The sequence below is a fragment of the Bubalus bubalis genome, chromosome 14 (genome assembly GCF_019923935.1).
Source record: "Bubalus bubalis isolate 160015118507 breed Murrah chromosome 14, NDDB_SH_1, whole genome shotgun sequence".
Lineage (NCBI taxonomy): Eukaryota > Metazoa > Chordata > Mammalia > Artiodactyla > Bovidae > Bubalus > Bubalus bubalis.
In genome coordinates, this window is record NC_059170.1 from 69,410,842 (window position 1) to 69,433,631 (window position 22,790).

Here is a 22,790-nt window from a genome sequence, read left to right on the forward strand (position 1 = left end):
GCTGACTACAAAGAGAAGGGAAATAGGTATGTGCTGAGATGCTCTTATTAATCCCCTGTACTCTCACCTCTTGTTAGCACTTCATCTCCACACCGCACAGCAAAGAAACTTACCCAGCTTGGTTTGCCTCTCGGTGTTTTCTCCTTCCCTGTACCTCCTTCCCAGTATTAATTCTAACCCCATGGCAGAAGTAGTTAACCAAATGGTAGACATCAGCATCAGCATCATTGCCTTGGGACTTTTCCTGACCTAGAAACAGTCCCCCACCCCCTGCAAAATGTTCTGCTCAAGGAACTGTCTGGACTTTTCATTCTTAATGCACTAGTGTAGATGTTTCTACCAGAGACCTAAAATCACTGAGTACAGCTTTAGAGATCATAGTTATTGTAAAACATCATTCAAAGTCTGAGAGTCATGTTTTGATACTGTCTAATCTCCTAAGTGCCTCATAGCACTCTAATTGCCTGAATATTCCAGGCAAGAATATTCAGCCTTCTACAATAGTCCCTTCTCTCTTATTTATAACATTTCCAAGGCACTGGATATATATTACTGTAAAGTTGTTATTGTTTATTTATGTATGTATTTATTTAGGCTCAGCAAGAGCAAGATATTCTGTCCTGTCATTGCATTTACCTAATATATCTTGATTTGCTTTTATTATTTGTTCTTAGCCACAAAATTTACCTTACATTAGTTTATATTTGTTCAATGTTCAAAATACATTGGATTCTACTTTTTTTTTACTATCCTGATTTCAGTTTCTTTGAAAAGTCTCTGTGAATTAATGCTATTTGTAGATTTGATTTCTTATATGTTTCATCAAACCAATGTTATAAACAGTTTTGACTTTTTAACAGAGTAGAGGAAAAGGGTCGTTTGAGAAATGAGCTAGTACAAATAATAAATATAATAAAAATTCATAGTATTTATTATTACTTTTATTGCTGGGTTATTAGATAATGCCTAAATTGCTTTGTATAAGTTATCCTATTTTTAACTCTCGTAATAATGATATAAGTACTAACCTTAATGCATTTTATTGATGAATAAAATATCTCCATATATACTGTAAAATGTTACACATTTTACTATACATATAAACATATACACATAAGCATATATTTTTTCAGTAAAACTATTCTATCAAATATTTAAGAAGAAATATACCAACCCTATTTAAACTTTTCCAGAAAATAGAGGAAGATGCAACATTTCTTTTATGAGAACAGTAATGCCCTTATCATGCAGACTAGATATAAAAGAAAACCACAGTCCAGTATCTTTCATTAACAAAGACATAAATTTCCTTGAATAAATATGAGGATGAGGTTAAAGTCAGTCATATAAAGAAAAGAATGATACATGATGACTAAGTGGAAGTTATGGTAGGAATGAATAGTATGGTTTGACTTTTAAAAAACCAATCAATGTAATTCTTCACATTAACAAAATATGGGAGAAAAATCATACAATTATCTCAATAATACAAAAAATCATTTGACAGAATTCAATGTTTATTTCTTTTTTATTGAGTTACAATTGACCTACAACTTTATACTGGTTTCAAATGTTCAATTATAGTAATTTAATATTTTTGTGCATTATGAAATGATCACCAGGATAAGTTACCATGTCATCAGACAAATTTATTCTAACATACTTAATATATTCTCTGTACTGTACATTACATCTCTGTGACTGAACTGGTTTTTAACTGAAAGTTTGTACTTCTCGGAGAAGGCAGTGGCAACCCACTCCAGTACTCTTGCCTGGAAAATCCCATGGATGGAGGAGCCTGGTAGGCTGCAGTCCATGGGATCACTAGGAGTCGGACCCGACTGAATGACTTCACTTTCACTTTTCACTGTCATGCATTGGAAAAGGAAATAGCAACCCACTCCAGTATTCTTGCCTGGAGAATCCCAGGGACGGGGGAGCCTGGTGGGCTGTCTCTGTGGAGTTGCACAGAGTCGGACACGACTGAAGCAACTTAGCAGTAGCAGCAGTTGTACTTCTAATCCCCTTCAACTATTTCTCCTTTCCCCAACCCTCCTCGCATCTGCTGCTGCTAAGTTGCTTCAGTCGTGTCTGACTCTGTGAGACCCCATAGACGGAAGCCCACCGGGCTCCCCCGTCCCTGGGATTCTCCAGGCAAGAACACTGGAGTGGGTTGTCATTTCCTTCTCCAATGCATGAAAGTGAAAAGTGAAAGGGAAGTCGCTCAGTCATGTCCGACTCTTAGCGACCTCATGGACTACAGCCCACCAGGCTCCTCCGTCCATGGGATTCTCCAGGCAAGAGTACTGGAGTGGGGTGCCATTGCCTTCTCCGTCCTCCCATCTAGCAACTACCAATTTGTTCTCTGTATCTACAAGTCTATTGTTTGGTTTGTTCATTTGTTTAGTTTTTTAGATTTCACATATAAGAGACTCATACAGTATTTGTCCCACTTATTTCATTTAGCATAATACCCATTGGATTCATCCATGTTGTAGGAAATAGCAAGATTTCATTTTGCATGGATTAGTATTCCATTGTATGCGTATGCATATGTACACACACACACACACACACACACAAATTCTATGTGATTGCTCTTTCCTTATTCCAGCACATTTCTGAGAGAATAAGTCTATGGTAACTTGATTCTAATAAATTCAACATATCAAATGTAGAGCAATGTTTTCTTTGATCATGTCTGTTTAACACATCAAATCATGAAATTATATGGAAACTGAAAATAAATTGTTCTCCAGTGGCTGTGGGAGTGAGTTATAAGGAAAATTATGTGAAGGAGTATTTGGTTTGGTGATAGTAGTTCTTAGAACTTTTGGATAATATGTTGAAAAATATGATATACCATTTTAAATGTAATTCCAGGGATGTATGGATTTTTATGGAACCCACTCCTGCATCCAATTTCAGTTAAGTACATTTGCTATAACTTAATTCTATTTTATAATTTTTGTCATGCTATTCAATCATATCAATGATTATACTTCATTGCTCTCACTGGTATTAGAATTTTAATGTTTTTAAAATACAGTTAAAAGCCATACTGAATTAATATTTACTCAAAATGTCAATAAGCTAAAACTCAGTCAAATGAATAAGCCATTCAATAAAGTCTGTCTAGTCAAGGCTCTGGTTTTTCCAGTGGTCATGTATGGATGTGAAAGTTGGACTGTGAAGAAAGCTGAGCACTGAAGAATTGATGCTTTTGAACTGTGGTGTTGGAGAAGACTCTTGAGAGTCCCTTGGACTGCAAGGAGATCCAACCAGTCCATTCTGAAGGAGATCAGTCCTGGGTGTTCATTGGAAGGACTGATGCTAAAGCTGAAACTCCAATACTTTGGCAAACTCATGTGAAGAGTTGACTCATTGGAAAAGACCCTGATGCTGGGAGGGATTGGGGGCACGAGGAGAAGGGGACGACAGAGGATGAGATGGCATCACCGGCTCAGTGGACATGAGTTTGAGTGAACTCCGGGAGTTGGTGATGGACAGGGAGGCCTGGTGCGCTGCAATTCATGGGGTTGCAAAGAGTCGGACATGACTGAGCGACTGAACTGAACTGAACTGAACTTGCAATAGAAGTACATCTCAGGTAGCACTAGTGGTCAAGAACCCGCCTGCCAGTACAGGAGACATAAGAGATACAGGTTTGATCTCTGGCTCAGGAAGATCTCCTGGAGGAGGGTGTGGCAACCCACTCCAGTATTCTTGCCTGGAGAATCCCATGGACAGAAGAGCCTGGTGGGCTATAGTCCATAGCATTGCAAAGAGTTGGACATGACTAAAGTGACCTAGCACCCACAGTAGATCCAAGAATCACCAGGAAAATTAAGCAACCTGAACTGTGGGATGAATTCAGAGAAATTCCTCATTTTAGTCTTCAAAAGGTGTTACACAAAGGCAAGTCTAGTAAAAGTTTTATTTTGTTAGGGCATTATTTATGATAATCATGTCTCATTGAAATTGAATTATTTGAATTCCATGGGGATTTTTTGATACACGTGTTTTACTCTTGCTATAAAGATAGAGTTTATATCCATTTGTTTTATGTAGAATTTGTCATGCAGTTGATAACTGTGTTAGGCCTGAATATCAAGATGAATGAAACACAAAATTAAAGTCCCAGCTCTCAAAAACTTCTGCAGTAACAGGAGTAAAATACACCCTGAGCATAAGAAATGATGCAGTATTAATGGAAGAAAACTGGAGCCTTGAGGATAGATTTTCTTCAGGAGGGAGTACCAAAAGTAGGGTATGGAGAAGGAAGTAGATTGTCTTTTCCTTAAATAAAATTTTGGTAAAAGCATCTGAGACTGAAGTAACATATTTGTTGGAAAAAAAAAAAAAAGGCAGAGTTCCCACCCATTCTTTTAAACTGGAAACTGGCACAAAGTAGTTACTGTCATGTCATTATAAAGCTTATTGCCATGAATTAATTAACTAATTTGCATCATACAGCTTTCTATGTAACAGAGAAAGTTTGTTCTTAAAGTACATGCCGATTAAGTGTAGGCGAGAAGTGTTACAAAAAGCCTTAAAGGTGTAAATCATTTTATTGTTCCAGAGGGAGCCATTATATAAAGAAAAGAATGAATCCTAAATGAAAGGCAGATAAGGAAGGTTGCAACCCTTTTCCTTTTCATTTTGTTTTTCTCCCCTTTTCTGTAATACCTATTCCCTCAGTAAGGAGAGACCCAAATCAAGTTGTGAGCATGTAAATATTCTTGAAGCAATTAGGAAATTGACAATGAATCCATGTGCCATTCTCCCAGTAGCCTGGTCTGTTGATAAGAACCATCATTCAAGATGCCAACCGCAATGTAAACTCAAGATACCTTTGTGAATAGTTTAAAGACAGCAAACAATAGGTTGCAACCAATAAAACCTTGGTGTTTCTAAGCCATGAATCAAGGGCTTTGTGTCCGACAGAGACAGCACTGACGTTCACCTTCTAAATGCTTGACACAAAAAAATAAGTCTAAGTAGCGTGACTGATGTGGGTCACACAGGACGGTTATAAAATTAAACTATATTTTCTGCCAAGTCGCAAAGAAGCACTTTTTAGTAGATAATCGGATCTAAGAAAAATCAATGCTTCTGCATCTGAGTTAAGCATTTAAAATATTTGCAGACATCCAAACATTTTGCACTTCAGACCATCTCTTCCTTTTATTAAAGAAGGAGAGGGGAATGAAATTGGGGTCAGCCAAACCACTGGAAACCTTTATGCTGTCATTGAGTCAACTATTTTAAGTTGCATTTCAAGTGGTTGTTCGAAATAAAAAGGAAAGCTGTGACAATGTGGAAATGTCTAAAATCAAAACGAGAAACTATCAAGCAGCTTTCTCATTCTTAGTATTGCTTGTGCCTTGTTTTAATGAGAGTGATGAGACGAAATCAAGCGCAGGGAAATCTAAGCAGAATCTTAAGAACAATTATGTAGTAGTGAGATCTGTTACGTGGATGAATCTCCATGGGGAGCTTCTCTACCTGAGTTATTTAAATCCAAATTGGACAGAGCACACAAGGTACACGTTGTAGATATGATTCTGTCTGACAACCAGACATCGTACATAATCTAGTAGCGCGTGGTTTCCGATTGTTTTTTAAATATATGAGTTTGATCACCAAAACTTCTTTGGGTTTGTAGGATATGTATAATCCCCAAATATAAGTTATATGGAGGTGATAAGAATCTTCTGTGTAGGGTATGAAAGAGCTTGAGTTAATTGACTGACCTATTATTGGCCAGTTATTATATTAGGTGTTTTCCTAATAAAAGATAGATAAGTGCATTGGAGTAGTGGCTGAGCAGTAAAGAATCTGCCTGTAATGCAGGAGACATGGGTTCAATCCCTGGATCAGGAAGAGCCCCTGGAGAAGAAAATGACAACCCATTGCAGTATTCGTGCCTGGGAAATCTCATGGACAGAGGATCCTGGCAGAAGCAGTCCATGGGGTTGCAAAAGAGTCAGACACAACTTAGCAACTAAACAACAAGTGACTAAACTATTATTGCAGTATTTCACATGAGGATGCCTATTGTCAGAGGGTTTAAGACAACATGCATAGCCTGGTAACCAAAGAAAGAAAACGTGATGGTGAAGAAATTAATGAGTGAGTGCAAACTGGTATTGGAGGAAGGACTGTCTGACACCAATATCATCTTTTCCCATTGCAGGTTATTATATTATCTACAATGAAACTGCATGGTGAATATAAGTACCCCACTGCTTTCCACAAGTTTGAATTAACTGAAAGAAGTTTGAAGAGACTTTTGGCTTTTATGGAAAAAAAGCTGTTATCATCCTAATGTTAGTCCTGTTTAAAAAGCAAAGTGGTGTAATGTTAACTTTCAGAAAAGGAGTTATACTCTGCTTTACCTCATTTCAGTTTATGAAAGGTTTCATAGGAACACACCACTTCCATATACTGGGGAAAACCTCTATTTTTAAATATTGTGAAATATAAATTGATAAAAAGCAACCCAAAGGACGACTACCAGATGTCACCCAGCTGGCCAGTGTAATGTTCTGTGTTCCATAAATTCCCAAATCGCATTTAACTGTCATCAATATTTCTGTGATGATAACTGATTTAGGATGAGTCTTACTCATGAGATAATATGGTGAGGATAGAAAAATAGGCAAAATTAAAGCATTCACAGATTAATGAGAAATTAGTATTGCTATCATATTCTTTCTCATTCAAATACTTTAGATTAAGAAATCACCATTCCTAGCCTTTGTAGAGAAGCCATGGCTGCCTCCTATGAGAGGAGAGAAAACCAAATGGTAATCTAAGAGTTCTTACACATATTTGCAATGAAGCCTCATGTGTTTGACTCTAAAACACACAAGTTTTTTTAGGAACAAAATGAGATATAAGTAAAAACAGTGATTTTTTAAAATATATATTTAAAATGTATTTTTCTGACAATAATTTTTAGTGTGTGTTGGTATGTTTTAGTGGATTTTTTAAAATTTTATTTTTATTTATTTTCTTAACCCCCAAAATATGTTGTATTGGGATATAGCCGATTAATAATGTTGTAAAAGTTTCAGGCGAACAGTGAAAGGATTCAGTTATACATATACATGTATCCATTCTCCCCCCAACCCTCCTCACATCCAATCTGGTACATGATATTGAGCAGAGTTCCATGTGCTGTACAATAGGTCTTTGTTATTCATTTTAAATATAGCAGTGTATACTGACATTCCCAAAGTCCCTAACTATCCCTTCCCCCTGGCAACCATTTCGTTTTCTAAGTCTGTGAGTCTTTCTGTTTTGTATGTACATTCATTTGTATCATTTCTTTTTAGATTCCACATATAAGGGATGTCATATGATATTTCTCCTTCTCTGACTTAATTCTAGTACAGTTAAAATGGAAAAAGATCAGAGGGTAGCTACTTCTGCCGTGGATTAGTAAATCAAGAGGTAATTAAATCTAACAGTATAAAAATATTTTATCCACTGCTGTAAATAAGTAGGAAGCTAAAAATAAAAAATAGCAAACAATTATTTTCAGACACTGAATAGCAGGCTGTACAAGATTGGTGGTGGTGGTGGGTCAGTCATGTCCGTGTAAGTCATGTCCGACTCTGCGACACTATGGACTGTAGCCCGCCAGGGTCCTCTGTCCATGGGATTCTCCAGACAAGAATCTGGGAGTGGCTTGCCATTTCCTCCTCCAGGGGATCTTCCCAACCCAGGGACTGAACCCACGTCTCCTGTGTCTCCTCATTGCCAGCACATTCTTTACTGCTGAGCCACCAGAGAAGCCCACAAGATTGCTATCCTTTAGAAAAGGCAAACAAATAAAGCAAGGCCCAGGTTAAGGGTTTCTACCTGGGCAGTTTCTGAAACTGCAGTGCAAGGGAAACTCAGAGTCTGGCAGTCTTGCTGTATAGACGAGATAGATGTCAAAGTTACTGAAGGGACTAGAATAGACTGGGGAGAATATTGGGAAGGAGCAAGTGGTGCAGAGACACTGTTCCAAAGTTCTTTATTGCATTTTCTTGATTCTTCTGTAGACTGCCAATCTGCACATAGAGATTTCTGGATATTTTTCTTTCAGTGCTTTTTAAAAATGTTATTCCATTGTCTCCTGACTTGCATGGTTTCTGATGATATGTGTGAGTCAGCCTCTGTTTCATAGACAGGTTCATTTGTGTCATAGTTTAGATTCCACATTTACGTGACACCACATAGCATTTGTCTTTCCCTTTCTGACTCACTTCACTTAATATGATAATCTCTAGGTCCATCCATGTTGCTGCAAATGGCATTATTTCATTCTGGTTTTGAGCTGAGTAGTATTCCATTGTATATATCACCGTGTACTGCATCTTCTGTATTCATTCATCTGTTGATGGACACTTAGGTCATTTCGATGTCTTGGCTATTGCAAGTAGCACTGCTATGAACACACTAGTATGTATATCTTTTTGAATTATCTCGTACAGAGATATGCCCAGGAGTGGGGTTAGTGTCATCCAGCAATTTTACTTCTGGGTATATATGCCCAAATAAAATGAAAGCAGGGACTCAGATATTTGCTTTCCAAAGTTTGTAGCAGGATGACTCACAATAGCCACAAGGTAGAAACAACCCAAATGTCCACTGACAAATAAACGTGTATATAATGTGACCTCTAAATACAATACCATATTATTTAGACTTAAAAAGGAGTGAAATTCTAATACATGCTACAAAATGGATGCATAATGATGACATTATTCTAAATAAAAAAAAAAAGGCAGGTACAAAAGGACAAATTTCATATCAGATACCTAGAATAGTTGAATTCAAAGAGGCAGAAAGTATATTGGCAATTTCCAGGGACTGGAGGAGGAATAGAATGGGTAGTTATTACTTAATGTTATGGAGTGTCAGTTTGAAAGATGAAAAATTTCCCAAAATGGATGATGATAATGCTTGTACAAGAATGTGCATGTACTCAATGCAAATAAATTTTGTACTTAAAAATGATTAATATAGTAAGTTTATGTTATATATACTTTACAAAAATAGGAAAACACTTATATTCAGGTGTAATTATGAACAAAACTTTATTTGTTGTTACTAATACATTATCACTGGAATGTCACATGAAAACTATTATTCACTAAATAAGAAAGCTAACCCACGATAACCAACTGTAATAACACTAACTATAATTTTCTTCTAAGTACCAATAGTTCTCCTGTATCACCACAGAGAAAAATAGTGACATTTTGTTTTATTTATTCCTGCTTTAAAAAGAGATTTTGATTAGATATGTGAGGGAAAAAATAGCCCACTAGCATAAAAGCAAATAATTCTTTCTTAAATTTGACATTTAAAATCATAAAGATGAGAGAAAATGCATTAAGTAGCCAGGTAGGAAAAATTTACAATTCTGAGAACTTATGAAAAATCTTAAATATAATTTGAACATAGCTTTGCAATTATGCAAATTCTTATATTCTTAAATGACTAGGTTGCATATTAAGTCTAATGTATAAACTGCAGGAGTAAATTATTGTCTAAAATCTGCTAAGTGCTTTAAACTGTAAACATTACCTTAATTAATTGTGTATTACACTCTTGCAGGTCTTTTTCTCTTCTTGATAAAAACTTTTTTAAAGGACTTATTTTAAGAAGATAGTTATTTTGTTTCCCTTACAAAGAATATTCTTGGTCTGATATTCAAGTTCCCCACTTCCATTACTATTTTTTCAATATAGATGTTATCCTTGAAGAACTGGTTAATTTTATATCTACATAATTAAAATTTAAAACTATTACAATTTATAATCATAATATTTCATAATAATCACTGAGATTTTAAGGTGGGGAGCATAGGAAATTGAGAATAAAATTTAATAATAGTGGCTCAACCCTAAAACAAGTGTCAGAAAAATCCTGTAAATGCTGAATATCTTTATCCTTTTGCTAAAGCTCTGCTTGCCTTTTCTGATTCCATCAGTATCTTGGTCCATCTAGCAATAGCATTCATTTCTAGAGCATATTCAAAGTATGCAGATAGTAGTACCCATCAAGCAAATTCTGTACTTGGGATAGTCCAGCCTCTCTGTTGGCTAAATCTGTTGGGGTGGGGAGTGGTAGAGACATGGAGCAACCGGCAGAAGAAAATAAATGGAATGTATCTATATCTGTGCATCTGCTCTGTCTTTACATATTCCATTGCACCATTCCAATAATATCGAGTTTCTCTTGTTCAGTATCATTATTATTATTTTATCTGCTTAGGAACAGAGACACAGTGAGTCTGCTTAGGAACAGAGACACAGCAAGTTGATCATAAATAATTGGGAATTCCCATCCAGCTGATAGGAAAGCAAGAAAAATTGGAAATTACCTCATCAATAACACAGCCAGAATTCAATGCTAATTGGAGTCATTATCATTCAACAATCAGTTGACAAGATTAGTGATGCAAGAGGCGCTTTGCAAACCTGTTCATCTAGTGCCTCTTTTCCCACCATGAATAGAGATTCTCTCACTCTAGCAATTCAGCCATTCATCTCTTTGTCTCCATTCCCTTTTCTACTTTTGTAACATATCCTACTGAACCATCTGCTTCTAAATCTTTCTCTTTGCTTTATATTCAGGGCTCTTGGAGAAAATAAATGACTGCTAGCAACATCTAAAATGGATCATCTGTACTGAATATGATTCTTTCATGGCGTTGTCTACATATCCTGCCGCAAGTGTATCTATTTTTGCAATATTCTGTTCATCCTGGATATTAATAATATTTATGATAATAGAAGTTTATAAGTAAATATTTGCCAGAGACTATTTTAAGAATTTTAAATGTATTATTCAATTTAATCTGTACCATGATGCTCTCAGGTGGTGGCTGTTAATGGCTCTAGGTCTCAGAGGCAGAGGGAGTCTAAATAAATGACCCATGGTTGCATGCCTAATAAGTGTCAAACCTGGGATTTTAACCCAGCATTTTGGACCCAGGGTTGTAGCTTTGAATGGTGAATACTGCTTCTGTTGGACTCTTTTTGTTACTCAGTAAAATAAGGATTCTTTTTAAGATTCTGTTCTGTTTTTGCATTTTACTTTTCATATTATACAAAATGTTATACCTTGGGCACTAGGGACCATTTTCACTGACTTTACTGTCTTCTAGAAGGGGACTGAGGATATAATAGACCAAAGGACTCAATGTCCTAATGTCCAGGTCTCTGTTCTTGATTCTCTTCTCCATCTAAATTATTTCATTAACAGATCACATCCAGAACCATGGCTTTTAAATATTGTGGATAAACTGAATTATTTCAACAAGACATGTAGAGTATGGCTCTTAAGTGTGTGAGTCAGATCATGTTGAGTCTTTGCCTCAGAAGTATTTCATTCAGAGTAGAAGTGAAGTCTTCATGTGGACTGACTTTAGTCCCCACCACCTCTCTGATCTTGTGTATGAATTCTTCCCCTTCTGCTATGAATACATTGGCTGGGCAAGCTCCTGCCTTAGGGCATTTGCATCTGCCAGAGCTTCCTTTTGTGCATGGAATACTATTCCCACAAGTGTCCACATAATTCTGATGATTTTCAAGTTTTGCTCAAATGTCACCTTGTTAAAGGGCTTCCCTGGTGACTCAGACAGCAAAGAATCTACCTGCAATGCAGGAGACCTGGGTTTGGTCCCTGGGTTGGGAAGATCTGCTGGAGAAGGGAATGGCAACCCACTTCAGTATTCTTGCCTGGAGAATCCCATGGACAGAGGAGCCTGGTGGGCTACAGTTGATGGCATTGCATAGAGTCAGAAATGACTGAGCAAGTAACACTTTCACTACTAGACTCATCTTATTAAAATCACATTTCTTTTGGAACTCCTATACCCATTTGCCCTGATCTTTTCCTTCTATAGCATTTATCTGTCCCTATTATACTGTATAACATAATTGTATTTATTTTTTCAAATATATGTTTTAAATGTTTTGTCTCCCCTTAGTATGAGCCATAGACTTTTTGTATTTTTGCATGTTGCCCTGTTTTATGTAATCAAATGCCTATAACACTCCCTGCCTGAATATAAAAGAGTCTTATAATGTATTGATTGAATGAATGGATAAAGTTTATCTAGTCCAGGCTTTTTTCTGTGTACATATCTCAATTTAACACTGTCCTTTGAATGCATAGTCGGATCCTTAAAGTAATATGAGTAGAACAGAGCTCTTTGTTTTCCTTACCTGATTTTCCTGCTTTTAAGGTAATTAATTGATGTAACCATAAACCTAGTTGTTCAGGAAAATTAAAAACAAAAACATTAAAAAAATCCCCCCAAAAGGAAGTATCACCTTTTATTCTACTTTGATACAATCATCATATCGAGTTCAATAGTGAAGACTGGTTTCACCTACAGCTGTGTTTTGCCTTCTTTACTTCTATTTTATTTATTTATTTATTTTTCAATAGTGAAAGATGTTTATCAGTTTTCACAATCAATAGCCAGATGATAAAAAAATAAAAGATAATTACAATTGAAAATCATAATGGGAATATGATTAACCAAACAGTATAAAATAATTGCACACAATTTGCGGGAGGGTGAAGCAGAGTGATGTAGTAAGTTGAAGTATTTTCATGCACATGTTTTCATCTGCTCAGCCAGTCTGTGTCTCTTGGTTAGTGCATTTAATCCATTTACATTTAAGGTAATCATCGATATGTATGACCCTATTACAGTTTTCATAATTGTTTGGGGTTCATTTTCTGTAGGTAGGGCTTTTCCTTCTCTTGTTTTCTGTCTAGATAAGTCCTTTTAGCATTTGTTATAAAGCTGGTTTGCTGGTGCTGAATTCTCTTAATTTGTGCTTGTCTGGAAAGGCTTTCGTTTCTCCATCGAATCTGAAGGAGAGTCTTGCTGGGTAGAGTATTCTTGGTTGTAGGTTCTTCCCTTTCATCACTTTAAATATGTCATGTCATTCGCTTCTGGCTTGTAGAGTTTCTGATGAGAAATCAGCTGATAGCCTGATGAGAGTTCCTTTGTATATTATTTGTCATTTTTTTGCTTGTTGTTTTTAATACTTTATCTTAGTGTTTAATTTTTGTCCATTTGATTACTATGTGTCTCAGTGTGTTCCTCCTTGGGTTTATCCTACGAAGGAGGTTTCTCTGTGCTTCCCAGACTTGGTTGATTATTTCCTTTCCTATAGGAAAGTTAGGAAAGTTTTCAGCTATTATCTCCTCAAGTATTTTCTCAGTTCCTTTTTCTCTCTCTTCTCCTTCTGGGACCCCTATAATGAGAATGTTTGTGCATTTATTTTTTTATTTTTTTTAACTTTTATTTTATTTATTTATTTTTTATTTTTTTATTTTATTTTTAAACTTTACATAATTTTATTAGTTTTGCCAAATATCAAAATGAATCCGCCACAGGTATACATGTGTTCCCCATCCTGAACCCTCCTCCCTCCTCCCTCCCCATACCATCCCTCTGGGTCATCCCAGTGCACCAGCCCCAAGCATCCAGTATCGTTAATGTTGTCCCAGAGGTCTCTTAGGCTGTTTTCATTTCTTTTCATTTTTTTTTTCCTATATTCTGTCCTGTGGCAGTGATTTCCACCATTCTGCCCTCTAGGTCATTTATCCGTGCTTGTGCCTTGGTTATTCTGCTATGCTGCTGCTGCTAAGTCGCTTCAGTCGTATTCGACTCTATGCGACCCCATAGACAGCAGCCCACCAGGCTCCCCGTCCCTGGGATTCTCCAGGCAAGAACACTGGAGTGGGTTGCTATTTCCTTCCCCATGCATGAAAGTGAAAAGTGAAAGTGAAGTTGCTCGGTCGTATCCAACTCCTAGCGACCCCATGGACTGCAGCCTACCAGGCCCCTCCATCCATGGGATTTTCCAGGCAAGAGTACTGGAGTGGGTTGCCATTGCCTTCTCCATATTCTGCTATGGATTCCTTCTAATGTATTATTCATTTCTGTTTGTTCTTTAGTTCTTGTAGATATTTAGTAAACATTTCTTGAATCTTCTCAATCTATGCTTCCATTCTTTTTCCAAGATTCTGAGTCATATTCACTATGATCATTCTGAATTCTTTTTCTGGAAGGTTGTCTATCTCCACTTCATTTAGTTGTTTTTCTCTGGTTTTATCTCCTCATTCCATCTGGGATGTAACTTTCTGCTTTTTCATGCTAATTAACATTCTGCAATGTGGTTTTGTTTTAGTTACTGTGGGATTGTTGTTCTTCTTGCTTCCTCTGCCTGCCCTCTGATGGAGGAGGCTATGAGGCTTGTACAAGCTTCCTGGTGGGAGGGACTGGTGGTGGGAGAAACTGGTTCTTGCTCTGGTGGACAGGGCCTTGCTCACTAAAGCTTTAATCCAGTTATCTGCTGATGGGTGGGTTTGCACTCCCTCCCTGGTAGTTTTTTTGACCTGAAGCGACCCAACCCTCAGATATATGGGCTCTATGGTCAGGTTAATGGCATCCTCCAAGAGCGTTGACACCAACGATGACCTGTCCCTGTGTACCCATGCCTCCACAGGAGACCCTCTGACACTGGCAGGTAGTTTTGGTTTGGTTTCCTGTTGAGTCACTGCTCCTTTCCTCTGAGTCTTGGTGCATACAAGGTTTTGTTTGTGTCCTCCAAGACTAGAGTCTCTGTTTCCCCCAGTCCTGTGGAAGTCATGTAATCAAATCCCACTGGCCTTCAAGGTCAGATTCCTTGGGGATTTCTAGTTATTTTTTGGGTCTCCAGGTTGGGAAGCCTAATGTGGGGTTCCAAACCTTCACAACAGTGGGAGAACTTTTTTGGTATTATTGTTCCCCAGCTGTGGGTCACCTACCCAGTGGGTATGGGATTTGATTTTATAGTGATTGTGCCCTTCCAACCATCTTACTGTGGCTTCTTGTCTTTGGACATGAGGTTTCCTTTTTTTTTTTTTTTTTTTGGTAAGTTCCAGCATCCTCTTGTCAACAGTTGTTCACCAGTTAGTTGTGATTTTGGTGTTCTTGCAAGAGGACATGAGCACACATCCTTCTAGTCTGCCATATTGAGTTAAAGATCCCATCTTTACTTTTATAACCTTGTTCTCCATCACCACCATCTCTCATTTAAAGCATACCAATAGCTTTCTCTCATATCTCTGTTTCTTCTCCTACTTTCCACAGAGAAGCCAGAGAATTCTTTTAAAGTCTAAACTGTATCATATTACTACCCTGATTTTTAAAATTGCAGTGATTTCTCAATATATTGAGAAAGCAATTTTAACCATGACCTTCCAAGTGCTTCTGGGCTTCCCTAGTGGCTCAGAGGGTAAAGAATCCAGCTGCCAATGAAAAAGACACAAGAGAGATGGGTTCAATCCCTGGGTCGGGAAGCTCCCCTGGAGTAGGAATTGGCAACCTACTCCAGTATTTTTGCATAGAATATTCAATGGGCTGAGGAGCCTGATGAGCTACAGTCCATAGAGTTACAAAGAGTTGGACACAACTTAGCGACTGAGCACACAGAACAGCACTCAACCACAAAGTCTTTGTTTGAGCTCATGTCTGTCAACTGTCTTCTTCATTTTAAAAGCTCTGGGCACACCAGCTGCCTTTATATCTCTGAACACATCATGTCTTATTCCTGTACTTGCTAATGCTTTTGCTTGTGATGGTTTTCTCCCAGTTCCAAGTCTACATAGCTCTTTCTCATCATGTATGTCTTGATTCAATATTACCTCCTCAGAGCAGTTATGCTGAATAAAAGTAGTATACCTCATCTTTTAGATAACCCATCCCCATATAATTCCATTTTAACTTCTTTGTAACAATTACAAGTCCATGATATTATTTTCTATTTGTCTACATCGTGTCTTTCTCCTCCACTAGGTTATTAGCTTCTTGGGGGCAACATATCTTCAGCACCTAGAATGGGACCAGTCAAAAAATAGGTGCTCAGTTAATATTGGTTGGCTGACTAATCCTATGAGATTAGCACAAAGAGTATATCAAAGATGAAATAATAGAGGAAAATTAAGCTTTGGTTGGCTTATGAAGTCTAAAAGCTGTGATGGGAATTTGAATTTTAGCTTGTACAAAATTGTTTTATGAGGTTTCACTCTTATGAAGACAGGAGGTCTAAGCAAATCCCACCTGCATTCTGAGAAGAAAGGAGACTAGAAAGATGGAACTGTTGACAGAATGAATCCCTGGTTCCACTTGTCTGTAGGGCCACCTCTACTCCTGCAATTTGGACTTTTAATTACATGAGCCAATCATTTATTCTTGTTTATGCAAAGATTTTCTTGATCTTATAACCAAAAACCCTGCTTAGTGTAATGCATCCACCAAACTCCTCACTGAAAATAGAAATTGAGTAGGTTTTCTTGTTCTTCATAAATTTGCCCCTATAAAATCTCACATTTTTCTTATACTTTTTTATTTTCAGGCCTTCAGAAAGTGTGATAAAAGGACTTAACAGTAAGGCCAGTGATCTTTGTTTAAATACCATTAAAGAAATTCACAAGTTTTATAGAATGGAAAGCAGAAATAAATGGTAAATTCCCTTTATGGCTACTTTAAAGAACCCCAGGGTGATGTAATGACACTGTAGATAAAAATAAGAAAAAAAGTTTATCTTTACATATTCTGGGCTTTGTTGTTCAGTTCCAAGCAAGACAAAATATGTTATTTACCTAATGGATTGGAACACTTTCCTCACAATAGATGAGTTTTTAGTAGAAATGCAGCTACATTCTCAGTCACTAGCACTAACTTAATAACATCCCTATTGCCACAAAACCTTAGAAAATTATACACTGAGGGCTTGTGATCTCAAAATATTCTAGGCAAGAATCTTGTTCTCTTCTTAGTAAAGAAAGAATTAACAAGTCTGGGAAATATGCCATTCCTATTAATTAGTCCCTTTATCCTCTTTTTCTCTAAAATCTTCAGATTATAAGGGTAACATTAAGATTATTTCAGCCATATTTACCCAGTGATAAGATTAGAGTGTCCATAAGTGTTCTCCATATAATTATGCTTATTTCATATGCTAGCAAGATTATGCTCAAAATCCTTCCAAGTTAGACTTCAGCAGTAAGTGAACCTAGAACTTCCAGATATACAAGCTAGGTTTCTAAGAAGCAGAGTAACCAATCAAACTGCCAACATCATTGAGTGATGGAAAAAGCAAGAGAATTCCAGAAAATCATCTGCTTCTGCTTCATCGACTATGCTAAAACCTTTGTGTGGATCACAACAAACTGGAAAATTCTTAAAGAGATGGGAATACCAGACCACCTTACCTCCCTCCTGAGGAAACCTGTATGCAGGTCAAGAAGCAACAGTTAGAAACAGACATGGAATAACTAACTAGTTCAAAATAGGGAAAAGAATACAACAAGACTAAATATTGTCACCCTGCTTGTTTAATTTCATTTGCAGAGCATATCATGCCAAATGTCAGGCTGGATTCCAAGCTGGAATCAAGACTGTCAGAAGAAATATCTACAACCTCAGATATGTAGATGATACCATTCTAATAGCCTAAAGTGAAGAGAAACTAAAGAACCTCTTGATGAGGGTGAAAGAGGAAAATGAAAAAGCTGGCTTGAAACTCACTATTTGAAAAACTAAGATCACGGCATCTGGCCCTGTTACTTCATGCCAAATAGAAGGGGAAATAGTGGAAGCAGTGACAGATTTTATTTTCTTGGGCTCTAAAATCACTGCAGACAGTGACTGCAGCCACAAAATGAAAAGAACATTGCTCCTTGGAAGGAAAGCTATGACAAACCTAGACAGTGTATTAAAGACCAGAGATATCAGTTTGCTGACAAAGGTCTGTATAGTCAAAGCTATGGTTTTTCCACTGGTCATGTATGGATGTGAGAGTTGAACCATAAATAAGACCGAATGCCAAAGAATTGGTGCTTTTGAGCTGTGGTGCTGGAGAAGACTCTTGAGAGTCCCTTGGACTGCAAGGAGATCAAACTAGTAAGCCCTAGACGAAATCAACCCTGAATATTCATTGAAAGGACTGATGCTAAAGCTCCAATAATTTGGCCACCTGATGCAAAGAGCTGACTCACTGGAAAAGACCCTGATACTGGGAATGATTGAGGGCAGGAAGAGAAGGTGATTGCAGAGCATGAGATGGTTAGGTAGCATCATTGACTCAACAGACATGAATCTGACCAAACTCCAGGAGATAGTAAAGGACAGGGAAGCCTGGCTTGCAGCAGTTCATGGATTGACAAAGAGTTGTACACAACTTAGTGACTGAAGAACAACAGCAAGTTCAGTTCAGTCACTCAGTCATGTCCGACTCTTTGCAACACCACGTACTATAGCACGCCAGCCTTCCCTGTCCATCACTAACTCCTGGAGCCTACTCAGACTCATGTCCATTGTGTTGGTGATGCCATCCAACCATCTCATCCTCTGTCGTTCCCTTCTCCTCCCACCTTCAATCTTTACCAGCATCAGGGTCTTTTCCAATGAGTTGGTTCTTGGCATCAAGTGGCCAAAGTATTGGAGTTCAGCTTCAGCATCAGTCCTTCCGATGAATATTCAGGACTAATTTCCTTTAGGATTGACTGGTTGGATATCCTTGCAGTCCAAGGGCCTGTCAAGGGTATTCCCAACACCACAGTTCCAAAGCATCAATTCTTCAGTGCTCAGCTTTCTTTATAGTCCAACTCTCACATCCATACATGACTACTGGAAAAACCATAGCTTTGACTAGATGGACCTTTGTTATCAAAGTAATGTCTCTGTGTTTTTAATATGCTGTCTAGGTTGGTCACAGTTTTTCTTCCCAGGAGCAAGCATCTTTTAATTTCATGGCTGCAGTCACCATCTGCAGTGATTTTGGAGCCCCCAAAAATAAAGTCTCTCACTGTTCCATTGTTTCCCCACCTATTTGTCATGAACTGATGGGAACAAATGCCATGATCTTAGTTTTCTGAATTTTGAGTTTTAAGCCAACTTTTTCACTCTCCTCTTTCAATTTCATCAAGAGGGTCTTTAGTTCTTCTTTGCTTTTTGCCATAAGGGTGGTGTCACCTGCCTATCTGAGGTTATTAATATTTCTCCCAGCAATCTTGATTCTATCTTGTGCTTCATCCAGCCTGGCATTTCACATAATATACTCTGCATGTAAGTTAAATAAGTAGGGTGATAATGTACAGTCTTGATGTATTCCTTTCCTGATTTGGGACCAGTCTGTTGTTCCATGTCCAGTTCTAACTGTTGCTTCCTGATCAACATACAGATTTCTCAAGAGGCAGGTCAGGTGGTCTGGTACTCCCAGCTCTTGAAGAATTTTCCACAGTTTGTTGTGATCCACACAGTCAAAGGCTTTCATGTGGTCTGTAAAGCAGAAGTAGATGTTTTTCTGGAAGTCTTTTGCTTTTTCAATGATCCAACAGATGTGTCATTTTGACCTCTGGTTCCTCTGCCTTTTCTAAATCCAGCTCAAACATCTGGAAGTTCACAGTTCACATACTGTTGAAGCCTGCTTGGAGAATTTTGAGCATTACTTTGCTAGCATGTGAGATGAGTGTAATTGTTCAGTAGTTTGAATATTCTTTGGCATTGCCTTTCTTTGGGATTGGAATGAAAACTGACCTTTTCAAGTTCTGTGGCTACTGCCGAGTTTTCCAAATGTGCTGGCATATTGAGTGCAGCACTTTCACAGCATCATCTCTCAGGATTTGAAATAGCTCAACTGGAATTCCATCACCTTCACTAGTTTTGTTCATAGTGATGCTTTCTAAGGCCCACTTGACTTTGCATTCCAGGATGCCTGGCTCTAGGTGAGTGATAACACCATTGTGGTTATCTGGGTCATGAAGATCTTTTTCATATAGTTCTTTTGTGTGTTCTTGCCACCTCTTCATAATATCTTCTGCTTCTGTTAGGTCCATACCATTTCTGTCCTTTATTGTGTTCATCTTTGCATGAAATGTTCCCTTGGTATCTCTACTTTTCTTGACGAGATCTCTAGTCTTTCCCATTCTATTGTTTTCCTCTATTTGTTTGCATTGGTCAGTGAGGAAGGCTTTCTTATCTCTCCTTGCCATTCTTTTGGAACTCTGCATTCAAATGGATGTATCTTTCCTTTTCACCTTTGCCTTTAGTTTCTTTTCTTCTCTCCACTATTTTTAAGGCCTCCTCAGACAACTATTTTGCCTTTTTGCATTTCTTTTTCTTCGGGATGATCTTGATCACTGCCTTCTGTACAATGTCATGAACCTTTATCCATAGTTCTTCAGGCACTCTGTCTATCAGATATAATCCCTTCAATCTTTTTGTCACTTACACTGTATAGTCATAAGGGATTTGATTTAGGTCATACCTGAATGGTCTAGTGGTTTCCCCTACTTTCTTCAATTTATGTCTGGATTTGGCAATAAGGAGTTCATGATCTGAACCACCATCAGCTCCCAATCTTGGTTTTGCTGACTGTATAGAGCTTCTCAATCTTTGGCTGCAAGGATATAATTAATGTGATTTCGGTATTGACCAAGAACAACAGCAAAGTATTTTCCTAATTGTTATTTCTCTGTTACTTTTAACCTAAGCTCATATCTTCTCTTCTTGTTAACTGGGAGGCTTTTGGCATTTGATACAATTATAACAAGCCTACTGAATGGCATCATTGTTTTTCTCTTTAAGATTACTGGGGAATTTATGCTGATACAATGAAAACACTACTTTCAGACTCAGGTAATGATGATTAGATATGGGAAAAGTGGATTCAAAATGAAATGAAGTAGCTATCAATTTTGAATATGTCAAATTGCAAAAGTTTACATATGATTCAACATTAGTAAACTGATTGATATGCCAAGTTGATTCATTATTTTCAAAGGTTCTGCTTTCTACATTACTGATCTGTTTCTTCTACTAATTATTAAGAAATACAAGTTGAAGTCTCTGCTATTTTTAAAATTAATAATGTATTATTTTAAATAATGCATTATTTATTTATATAGATTCAAAAGATAGACTTGAAAATTCAGCATAATATTCCATAACATTTTAAGCATTACTTCCTCAAGTATAAAATTTTAAGAAATACAACCACCAATCCCTTCCATGTTCCTAAAAACCTTCCTTTAAACTCTTATTAATGATAATTTGACAGAAAGCAAGAAAATTATGACTAACCTTATAGTAAGAACGGTAGACTATGACTCATCTCATAAGAACTGATAGAAGAAGCAGACCAACATAGCAGAACACAGATCCTTGGAAAATAATGCCAACTTAATAATTAACATAGGTAGCTAAGCTAAGTTGCTTCAGTCGTGTCTGACTCTGTGTGACCCCATAGATGGCAGCCCACCAGGCTCCGCTGTCCCTGGGATTCTCCAGGCAAGAACACTGGAGTGGGTTGCCATTTCCTTCTCCAATGCATGAAAGGGAAAAGTGAAAGTGAAGTCGCTCAGTCGTGTCCGACTCTTAGCGACCCCATGGACCGCAGCCCACCAGGCTCCTCCGTCCATGGGATTTTCCAGGCAAGAGTACTGGAGTGGGGTGCCATTGCCTTCTCCTAACATAGGTAGAATCATGTGCAAAAGCAGTGACACAATTTATATGTTTTCAGGTGCACATAGAACATTAACCAAAACTGACCACAGGGCAATAAAGGAAAAAGTCAGTAAAGCTGATTTAAAAAGAAAAACATATGATTTAAATTTTAGTTTTCCTGCCTTGTAGCCACAGAGCCTTACGGAGCTTCCCTATCCTCTCTGAAACCTGCAAATATAACAGCTAATCTCCTCACTGGGTTGTTGTGGGTTAACATACACAAACTGCAAACACCTGGATGTGCCAAGAATATAAACAGCTGTTACATATTTGGGGACTTCAATATTTCCTGAGAGTTGTTGAGAAAGAAAACTTACATTAGATACAGTCCAGCTTCGGATTTTTGGAGAGCTAATATTAAAAAGAGTCAATAGAACTGGTGTAAGTAGCAATGGAGGGCAAAACTAGTGGGAAATGAAAGGAAAGGGTAGTTTGACACGAGATAAGTAATAAAAAGACTAACTTGCCCCTGACCAGAGTGGGTGGCCTCATTAAGCAGTGATTTCACTGGCACAGCTGGTGTCATCAGAGAACAGTAATTTTTCAGCTGTGTTCTGCAGGAGCTGGAGGGCTTGCACACGTGTGGAGGAGGTTGTGGGAAAGGAATATTTTAGTTGTTCCTCCCAATTCCAAAGAATTCACAATTTCTCTATTCATCCTACAGTTTTTATAAGGAGGATTTTTCTGAAGGAAATGTTCTTCTATTAAGATAAACATGCAAGAATTATTGCTACAGGTGGTGTTACTGTTCTCAAAGGTTAAACAAATTAACTTCTAGGTTACCTCTTGATTTAAGATACTGCATCAATGGTTTATTTCCCCCTCATAGGCCGGAATGGAATATAGTCACCATAGAGTGAAAATGCAGATCTGAGAGAACATGTAGATTATACAACATTCTTAAATATATCTTAAGTTCTCACTGCACCTGTCAAGTAGAAGCTGTTCTACCTTTTGCAACTTTGAATTCCACCTTCACAGTGGATCCATAGTGCCACATTTGGTCTTCCATTTTAGCTTCTGGAGGCTTTATTCAATCACTCAACAGCTTATTGAGGTACAATCCTGTCATCTAAAAGCAAAAGTGAAGAACTCTAGGCTATTTTTCAAAGTGCTGCTCCATCTTAATGGAAGGACTTTGAAATGCCACAAGGGAAATCGTCAGAAAGAAAAAGAAGGCACCAGATTAACCTACCCTGGACAGTTT

At 37.6% G+C, this 22,790-nt stretch overlaps 1 long non-coding RNA gene across 2 annotated transcripts in view; it reads left to right on the forward strand.

Annotated features, from left to right (window-relative positions):
- Positions 1 to 11,077, forward strand: part of LOC123329275 — a 162,046-nt gene extending 150,969 nt beyond the window's left edge. Inside the window, exon 4 of one of the 2 annotated variants that reach the window (XR_006544667.2) lies at positions 10,641 to 11,077. This is a non-coding gene — a long non-coding RNA (uncharacterized LOC123329275). Of the gene's footprint in view, positions 1 to 6,199; positions 6,852 to 10,640 lie in introns of those variants that run through there. The other variant, XR_006544666.2, reaches the window with a different exon arrangement.
- Positions 11,078 to 22,790: the final 11,713 nt, after the last annotated feature.